Source organism: Toxorhynchites rutilus, chromosome 3 (assembly GCF_029784135.1).
Source record: "Toxorhynchites rutilus septentrionalis strain SRP chromosome 3, ASM2978413v1, whole genome shotgun sequence".
Taxonomy (NCBI): domain Eukaryota; kingdom Metazoa; phylum Arthropoda; class Insecta; order Diptera; family Culicidae; genus Toxorhynchites; species Toxorhynchites rutilus.
The window spans coordinates 271,345,224-271,354,841 of NC_073746.1; positions in this window are offsets into that span (position 1 = coordinate 271,345,224).

Genomic DNA, 9,618 nt, shown 5'->3' on the forward strand with positions numbered 1-9,618 from the left:
GTTGTTCTGATAGGTGATAGAAACGATCAGCAAAGAATTCCGCCTCTCTGATCCCCAATCAAATCTATAAGTTCCTATTGCCATAGAATAGTGAGTCAGCTCAACACAAACTCATTTGGAGTTTGGTAGGATTTCTCAACCGCAAGGAAACGGATAAAAATTATTGAGAAACATCCGACCGGCTCTCGACGAACTCTTTTCGCTTTGTGTCTATCCTAACCACTGGAAAAAAAACGATAGCGTACTCGCAAAAAAACAATCTTGAAACCTGAAACATTTAGAATCCGCAATCATTGTTCATTTTATAGCAGCGGTCGCAGTAGGCGTATCTGAAATCTTTTGACAGCATATTGTTTAAAAAACCTGTACCTTCCGACGATAAAAAATTTCACGCAAATCCGTTTTGCTTTGCAAAAGTTGTACAGGACGGAATCCGAGATAAGACATTTGATTTGGGACACCCACATTAAAACACCGGTTTAGTCAAGTACTAAAATTGCAAAATCGCTGAAAGTGGCTGAATCGACCGTGTATGATGTTTTGAAACGTTTCTGCGAACGTACAACTGCTGTTCGGATAAATCAGAGGATGCATCGTAGTGAATCTTACGATCGGAAGCTGAGGTTGAAGGTATTGAGAACAATTATGGCAAACCCGGGACTCTCGGACTACGACATCGCCAAAAACACAACTCTAACCAAAGTACCATCCGGAGAATCCGAATGCGAGAAGGTTATCGTAATTTCCGTGCCTGTAGGCAACAAACGGGATACTGAAGCAAAATCTGCTGGCAGAAGATACCGCTCCAAAATTGTACAAAAAGGTTTTGACGAGGTACGAAGGATGCATGTTGATGGACGACGAAACAAACAAGACAATGGACTCGAAAATGTATAGGGGAGAGCGCCTGCAGAAACGTTTCCTTTCGTATTATTAACTCATTACTGCCCAGGTGTACAAGAACTTGATCCAAATGGCATGAAACTTTTATTTATTTATTATTCGAATTTATTTATTTATTTATTATTCGAAACCATCCGACAATAAGTCTTAATGGTAAAAAAAGGAACTTAGATTGGGGAAAGCCACCTTGAGCAAACGTTAAATTCGAACTCAAAGCGGCATAAAAACCCAATATCTTTTCACAATGGTATACAAAATAAAATGACATAAAAACTAGGCGAATAACAAAGATGGATAACAATTATGACAATACTATACTACGCATACATTTCACAGTTGCACACAAAATATTCTAAAAGGACAATAAATTTCCACGACAATTATATTCTAACGCCATCTGACGAATAGGTTCTTGAAGACCATAATTAGTGCGATGCGCATCAACCCGTAGCAGATGTTGGTTCCGTCGAGGCCGAAGAGGGCAGTACAGTTGAAGTCGCAACAGAACAGCAGGGCAATCAAAGCATCCCGATAGGATTTTATGGACGGTCTTAACGGTAATATCCTTGCGTCACTGCTCGAGAGGAGCTATGCCAACTAGCTGACAAAGATCCTCATAAGGTGGCAAATTATCATAATTTCTCCAAGGCAGCATGCGGCAAATTCTACGAATGAAGCACTTTTGTATCCTTTCAATTCGAAGTATCCAGTACTCATAATGCGGATTCCAAACAACACAGCTTGTCTCAAGGATGGAACGAACTAATGAGCAATAGAGAGTTCGTAAAGTGCCATGATCGCAAAATTCTCTACCGATTCGAAAGATTGTTCCGAGCTGACGGTACGCTTTATTGATGATGAATGTATAATGTTGTCTAAACGACATTGGGCTGTCCAAAACAACACCTAGGTCCGTCACGTTATCACTTCGCTGGAGTGACGAGCCATTAATGCTGTAATCGAAAACTATTGGTTGTTTTTTTCGGGTAAAACTGATAACAGTGCATTTCTGAATGCTGATTGTCATATGATTAAAGCTGCACCATTCCGCAAATAAATCAATCAAGCTTTGAAGTCTCAAACAGTCTCTAGTGGTCTCAATTGGCAGATAAATTTTTACGTCGTCAGCGTAGCATAACCTTGTTCCATGAGGCAATAGTCGGGTGATGTCGTTAACGAACAGCGAGAATAGCAAAGGTCCTAAAATGCTACCTTGCGGTACTCCGGAACCATTCTGGAACCACCTCGATTGGGAGGAACCCACTCTCACGGAAATTTTGCGACCGCGTAGATATGTGCTTAGCCACGAAAGCAAACTAGATGATGCTCCTAATTTGTTGAGTTTGGCAAGCAAAATTCCATGATCAACACGATCAAATGCCGCTTTCAGATCGGTATAAATAGTGTCGATCTGATTACCCTGTTCCATAGTACGCAAGCATAGCGATGTAAATTCCAATAAATTTGTTGAAACTGATCGACCAGGGTAAAACCCATGTTGTGCAGTAGAGCTTTTCACCCGAAACAGTAAATGATCATAAACAATGGCCTCAAGCACCTTAGAGCAAGCGCACAGGGAAGTGATTCCACGATAGTTCTCCACACTATGCTTATCTCATTTTTTAAACACAGGGAACATAAATGATGATTTCCAACTTTCAGGAAACTTGTTCTTTCGTAAAGATATGTTGAATATTGTAGCGATCGGAGATTTTAGTGTTTCACAACATTTTTTCAATAAAGCAGCAGGAATACCATCAGGCCCAGGACAATAAGATTGTTTCAATTTGGAAACCGCACAAGCAACATCCTCTGCAACAACGGAAAGAGTTCCGACTGAAAATCCGTCGCTAGCAACGTAACGCAAAGCATTATCAGGTGGTATTGATTCCATGCTGAATACACTCAAAAAGTATTTCGCAAACAAAGCACATTTACTACTGGTGGAAGACGCCACTTCATCATTTAGGAACATAGTCGCAATATTTCGGTTTGGAGTTCTTTAGAAGTTGAGATATCTGACGTATGAAATTTCATACGCTGAGCCGATACAGTATCAAAAATGGAAATGATTTGAATATCGAACAAAACGGTTTTGACGTAGGACTACGTCTTTCATTTCTATACCGGGGTGTAAAATCAAAGTTTCGAAAACGAAAGCGTTACGCCGGAGACCGAGATTTTGAGCGTTAATAGCTCCTAAACAACTGAACGAACCGGTATGATAAACACTTCATTCGAAAGATAAAATGTCTACGCGTTCTATACTTGTTACTTTTTGATCCAAAAACTTGTTTCAATAGTCTTAAAATTGCTTTCAAAACAGGCTATTGAAATCATCAATCGGTATATAAGCTAGCGCCGCTTGGAAGTCCACTCAGTTATAATTGAACAGCGATTGGTGCATGTTGTCGCTATTGTGGTGAAGCTCTTCGTTTATCATGAAAGCGCGGATGAACGGTGTCACCAAGAGCCTGTTTGTGCACCTTAGGCCAGAAGAGAATCCATCAGGAGGAGAGTGATGCCACAAACGGTTCCCCGGGAAGAGATCGGAGCAGCCGCCACACACACACATACATGTGCGGAACTCTTCGTTTGGATGCCATTCAGCATCGAGAAAATTCCGGAAAGATCCAATCGTTACTGTAAAATACATTCATGCACAAGAGTTCATTTTAATGTTTTCTATCCATGTAACACTGCGACTAAATATTTTTCAATCAAGTGCTATTAACAGGTGGTTATCGAGTTAGAATTAACCACTGGTGGGCTTCGAGTATCGAGGAAAATCAGGAAAGAAATAATCGTTGCTGAAAAATACTCTACCAGTTCCCCTGGGAATTGTAAAATACATTGATGCGAAAGAGTTTATTCTAATGTTTTCTATCCATATAATACTGCAACCAAATACATTTGGTTTTGTGGTTTTCAATCAATCGCAATTAACAGGAAAGCTTCTGAAAATTATTCTTCCCCATAAGTAGAAAATTTTCGTATCCAATATTGTATGCGCACGCAATGGAAAATGTTTCGCATCGTGAAAATTATATAATTTTCAATCGATTTATACTCAGTTGCCGAAAGTTTCAAACTCAGAGAGTCATCGTAAACCACACCTTCTCTCCATTCAATCACGCACAAAAAGCATACTTAAGCGATATTCTGGTGGTGAAACGCATTTATTTTTCGTGAGGACATCGATAAGACAACATCGTAATTGAACGAGCTGAACGTGCTGGATGAGCTGGACGGCGAGGGATCGAGGGATTCATTACCTGGCCTGACCTGACCTGAAAGACATGCAGTTTGTTTGGAACTGTGAGTGAGGGCAGAAATGCCGATCCATCAGAAGGAGAAGAGAAGGTGACCAAGAGAGTATCAGCGTCGAGAAACTGTTCCCCGGGAAGACATCGAAGCAGCCGCCACACACACACACACATACACGCGCGAAATTATTTTCGTTTGGATGCCATTCAGCATCGAGAAAATTCCGGAAATATCTAATCGTTGCTGAAAAATAATCTGCCAGTTCCCCTGGGAATTGAAAATACATTCATGCGAAAGAGTTTATTTTAATGTTTTTTACCGTACAACCAAATACCAAATATTTTTCAATCAAGTGCTATTAACAGGTGGTTATCGAGTTAGGATTCGTCGTATCGAGGCTTCGAGTATCGAGGAAAATCTGGAAAAATCTAATCGTTGCTGAACATTAATCTGTCAGTTCCCTGGGAATTGAAAAATACATTCATGCGAATGAGTTTATTTTAATGTTTTCTAACCATATAACACAGCGACCAAATACATTTGATTTTGTAATTTTTCAATCAAGTGTAATTAGCAGGAGAGCTTCTGAAAATTATTCTCCCCCATAAGTAGAAAATTTTCGTATCCAATATTGTATGCGCGCGCAACGGAAATTGCCATCGTAAACCACACCTTCTCTCGATTCAATCACGCACAAAAAGCATGCTTAAGCGATATTCTGGTGGTGAAACGTATTCATTTTTCGTGAGGACATCGACAAGACAACATCGTAATTGAACGAGCTGAACGTGCTGGATGAGCTGGACGGCGAGGGATCGAGGGATTCATTACCTGGCCTGACCTGACCTGAAAGACATGCAGTTTGTTTGGAACTGTGAGTGAGGGCAGAAATGCCGATCCATCAGAAGGAGAAGAGAAGACGACCGAGAGAGTACCAGCATCGAAAATTGGTTCCGCTTGAGGTATCGAAGCAACTGCCACACGCATACACGCGTGCAACTCTTTAAGTTCGCTGGTTATCGAGAAGAATCCGGAATGAAGTGATCGTTGCTGTAAAATAATCTGCCAGTCCCACTTGGACTTGAAAATTACATTCAAGCGGAAGAGTTTATTGTAATGTTTTCTATCCTTTTAATACTGCGACCAAATACAATTAATTGTGTGATTTTTCAATCAAGTACAATCAACAGGTGGTTATCAAGTTAGCATTAACCACTGGTGGATTTCGAGAAGAATCGAGGAGAATCCGGAAAGATGTCGTTGCTGCAAAATAATCAACCAGTTCCCCTTGGAATTGAAAATTACATGCAAGCGAACGAATTTATTTTAATGTTTTCTATACATATAATACTGCGACCAAATACATTTAGTTTTAAATACTGGGGAAGCAACTAAGATAGCCAACCCTCCTGCACGGGCAAGCATGCTAGACATATCTCTCTGCTCTTCTTCATTATCCCTGGATTGCACATGGAAGGTAATCCAAGATCCCCACAGTAGTGATCACCTACCAATAATTTTATCGATCGCCAATGAATCAAAATCTAGTGAGTCAGTCGATATTGCGTATGACCTCACGAAGAATATTGACTGGAGAAAATTTGCAGAATTAATATTTGAAGCAATCATTTCGATGCATGAACTTCCTCCCCTTGAAGAGTATAATTTTATATCAAGTTTGATTTACGATAGCGTACTTCAAGCTCAAAAGAAACGTGTACCGGCCACCACTTTCCGACGTCGTCCTCCATCACTTTGGTGGGACAGGGAGTGTTCAAAGGTCTACCTTGAAAAATCATCCGCTTTCAAAAAATTCAGGAAAACTGGATTAGTGGAATGGTTTCGAAAGTACCAAGCTCTAGAAGCCAAACTAAAAGGTCTGATTAAAGCAAAAAAGCGTGGATATTGGCGGAAATTCGTCAATGGTTTGTCAAGGGAGACCGCTATGAGTACTCTTTGGAATACGGCTAGGAGAATGCGTGGCTGGAACCATGCCAATGAAAGTGAGGAATACTCTGACCGTGGGATTTTCAAATTTGCAAGGAAGGTTTGTCCCGATTCTGTTCCTGCACAAAGCGTCGTACGCGAAATTCCGCTCCAATGCGATTATGAGAATTTTTCGATGGTAGAATTCTCAATTGCCCTCCTCTCATGTAACAATTCAGCTCCGGGGTCGGACAAGATTAAATTCAACTTGTTGAAGAATCTTCCCGACTTGGCAAAACATCGTTTGCTGAACTTGTTCAACAAGTTTCTGGAGCTGAATATTGTCCCGCATGACTGGAGACAAGTGAGAGTGATAGCCATACGAAAACCCAACAAGCCGGCTTGCGATCACAACTCGTATAGGCCGATTGCAATGTTATCCTGTATTCGCAAATTGTTAGAGAAAATGATTCTACTTCGTTTGGACAAGTGGGTCGAAACGAACAATTTGCTGTCAAATACGCAGTTTGGCTTCCGCCGAGGTAAAGGGACGAATGATTGTCTCGCGCTGCTATCTTCTGAAATCCAAATCGCATTTGCTCGCAAAGAACAAATGGCTTCCGTTTTCCTCGATATCAAAGGGGCATTTGATTCAGTTTCCATGGAAATTCTCTCAGAGAAGCTTCATAATCGTGGACTTTCACCAATTCTGAATAATTTCCTGTACAATTTACTGTCAGAAAAGCACATGAATTTCTCTCATGGCAACTCAAAATCTTCTCGTTACAGTTTTATGGGCCTACCGCAAGGCTCCTGCCTAAGCCCCCTCTTGTACAGTTTTTACGTCAATGATATGGATGATTGTCTAACTAGAGACTGCACGCTGAGACAACTTGCAGACGATGGAGTTATTTCCATCACGGGTACTAATCCCGTCGCTCTGCAAAAGTCGTTGCAAGATACCATGAACAATCTGTTCACGTGGGCCCTCAAGCTGGGTATCGAATTCTCTACGGAGAAAACTGAAATGGTCGTTTTTTCTAGGAAGCACGAACCCGCCCAATTCCAGCTTTACCTATCCGGCAAAACGATCCAACACTCTATGTTTTTCAAATACCTGGGTGTATATTTTGATTCTAAATGTACCTGGGGGAGACACATAGCGTATTTGAAACAGAAATGCCAGCAAAGAATCAATTTTCTCCAAACAATAACCGGAACACGGTGGGGTGCCCATCCAGGAGACCTCATTCAGTTATACAAAACAACGATATTGTCAGTGTTAGAATATGGCAGTTTTTGCTTCCGATCAGCTGCCAGGATTCATATTCTCAAGCTGGAGAGGATACAATATCGTTGCTTGCGTATAGCCATGGGGTGTTTGCATTCGACACATACGATGGGTCTCGAAGTTTTGGCAGGAGTACCCCGCTTACTCTTCGGTTCACAGAATTATCCTACAGATTTCTCATCCGTTGCAAGATCATGAATCCATTGGTGATTGATAACTTCGAAAATCTACTACAACTGACTCCTCAGTCAAGTTTTATGTCTTTATACCATGAGTACCTTACCCACGACGTGCACCCTTCACCAGGCATCTCCAACCAAGTTTGCTTCCCATACTTTTGCAATTCCTCTGTCATTTTTGATCTGTCCATGCGACAAAAAATCCATGGAATACCAGATCACTTACGCTCCAATGTTATTCCGTCGATATTTTCGGAAAAATATGGGAAAGTTGGATCTGATAAAATGTTCTTTACTGACGGTTCATACATAAACGGGTCCACTGGCTTCGGCATCTTCAATGAAAATTCCAGTGCCTCTTTCAAACTCAAAGATCCTTGTTCCATGTATGTCGCTGAAATGGGTGCGATATACTATGCTCTAGGGATCATTGAAACACTGCCCATCGACCATTATTTTATTTTTTCAGACAGTCTCAGCTCAATAGAGGCAATCCGCTCAATGAAAGTTGATAAACGCTCATCTTATTTCCTAACAAGAATAAGACATCTATTGAGTGTTTTGGTCGAAAAATTATTCAAGATTACCTTAGCATGGGTTCCCTCTCATTGCTCGATTCCGGGGAATGAGAAAGCGGACTCGCTAGCTAAGGTGGGCGCTTCAGAAGGCACACTTTTTGAAAGGCAAATTGCCTATAATGAATTTTTTCACATTCCTCGTCAAGACACACTCGTTAGTTGGCAGCGCATGTGGAGTGAAGATGAGTTCGGTCGTTGGTTACACACGATTATCCCTAAGGTTTCGACGAGTGCTTGGTTTAAGGGATTGAATGTAGGTCGTGATTTCATTCGCGTGATATCTCGGCTCATGTCCAATCACTACAACCTAAACGCGCATCTCTATCGCATTGGGCTCGCAGCAAACAATCTTTGTGGTTGTGGCGATGGCTACCACGACATCGAGCATGTTGTCTGGTCGTGTATCCGGTTCCATGCTGCTCGCTCTCAGCTCTCTAGAGCACTGAGAGCACAAGGCAGACAATCGGATATCCCCGTCCGGGATATCTTGATCTTCTGATCCTTCTGATCCTGATCTTCTGCTTCATCTATACCTGTTCCTCAGAAACGCCTATGTCAACGTTTAATGATGTTTCCTTCATTGTATCCCTGTAATATCCCTCCTATCCGATCTATAAACTTTTACTTAGTCGCGGCAATACATACACACACTTTTTACAGATACACGGGCCAAAGGTTGTGCAGTCCACTGATGATTCAACAAGAGACAAAGGTTGTACCGCTCATGACAACTCTACACGAGCTGATGATTGCGTCGGCTAGTGACCATTCTATCCTGGATTCCTCGAGTCGAGAAAGACGCACCACGCTAGATATGGGGTACATACTAGGGGGGCGTTGCTGATTAATGGTCAGCGGCATCCCAATAGGAAGTATCCCGTGTCGGGTACACGTACAGAGCATTGGAGACAGCAACATCCCAATTACGAGAACACTTGTAATACTAACCTCGAGCCGACCGCGAGTAATCGGTTACATAATACTAACATAGATAATAAGAAAAACTGTCAAAATATTGAACTCCGGCCCCGTTAGGCTAACGCAATATGAGCCTTGATTAAAATATATATTTTGGAAAAAAAAATACATTTAGTTCTGTGATTTTTCAATCAAGTGCAATTAGCAGGAAAGCTTCTGAAGATTATTCTTCCCCATCAGTAGGACATTTTCGTATCCAATATTGGATGCATAAAACATTGTACCTCCAACGTAACGCTCTCGTTTTCGAAGTCCCCCAAATATTCATTTATTCATTCATTCAGAATGAATTCAGATTCAACTTCAAACAAATGATCACTAAATCAACGATAGTCCTACGTCACCATTGCGGTTATACCATAGATATAACCCACTTCCTGTTTTATTTCATAGAATTCAACTTCAACAACCATTTTCATGGTTTATTAGCACTTTCGTGTGCTACCGTTCTACGCATAATTGTCCCACGGTTCATAGGGATAGTACAGTTATGCGT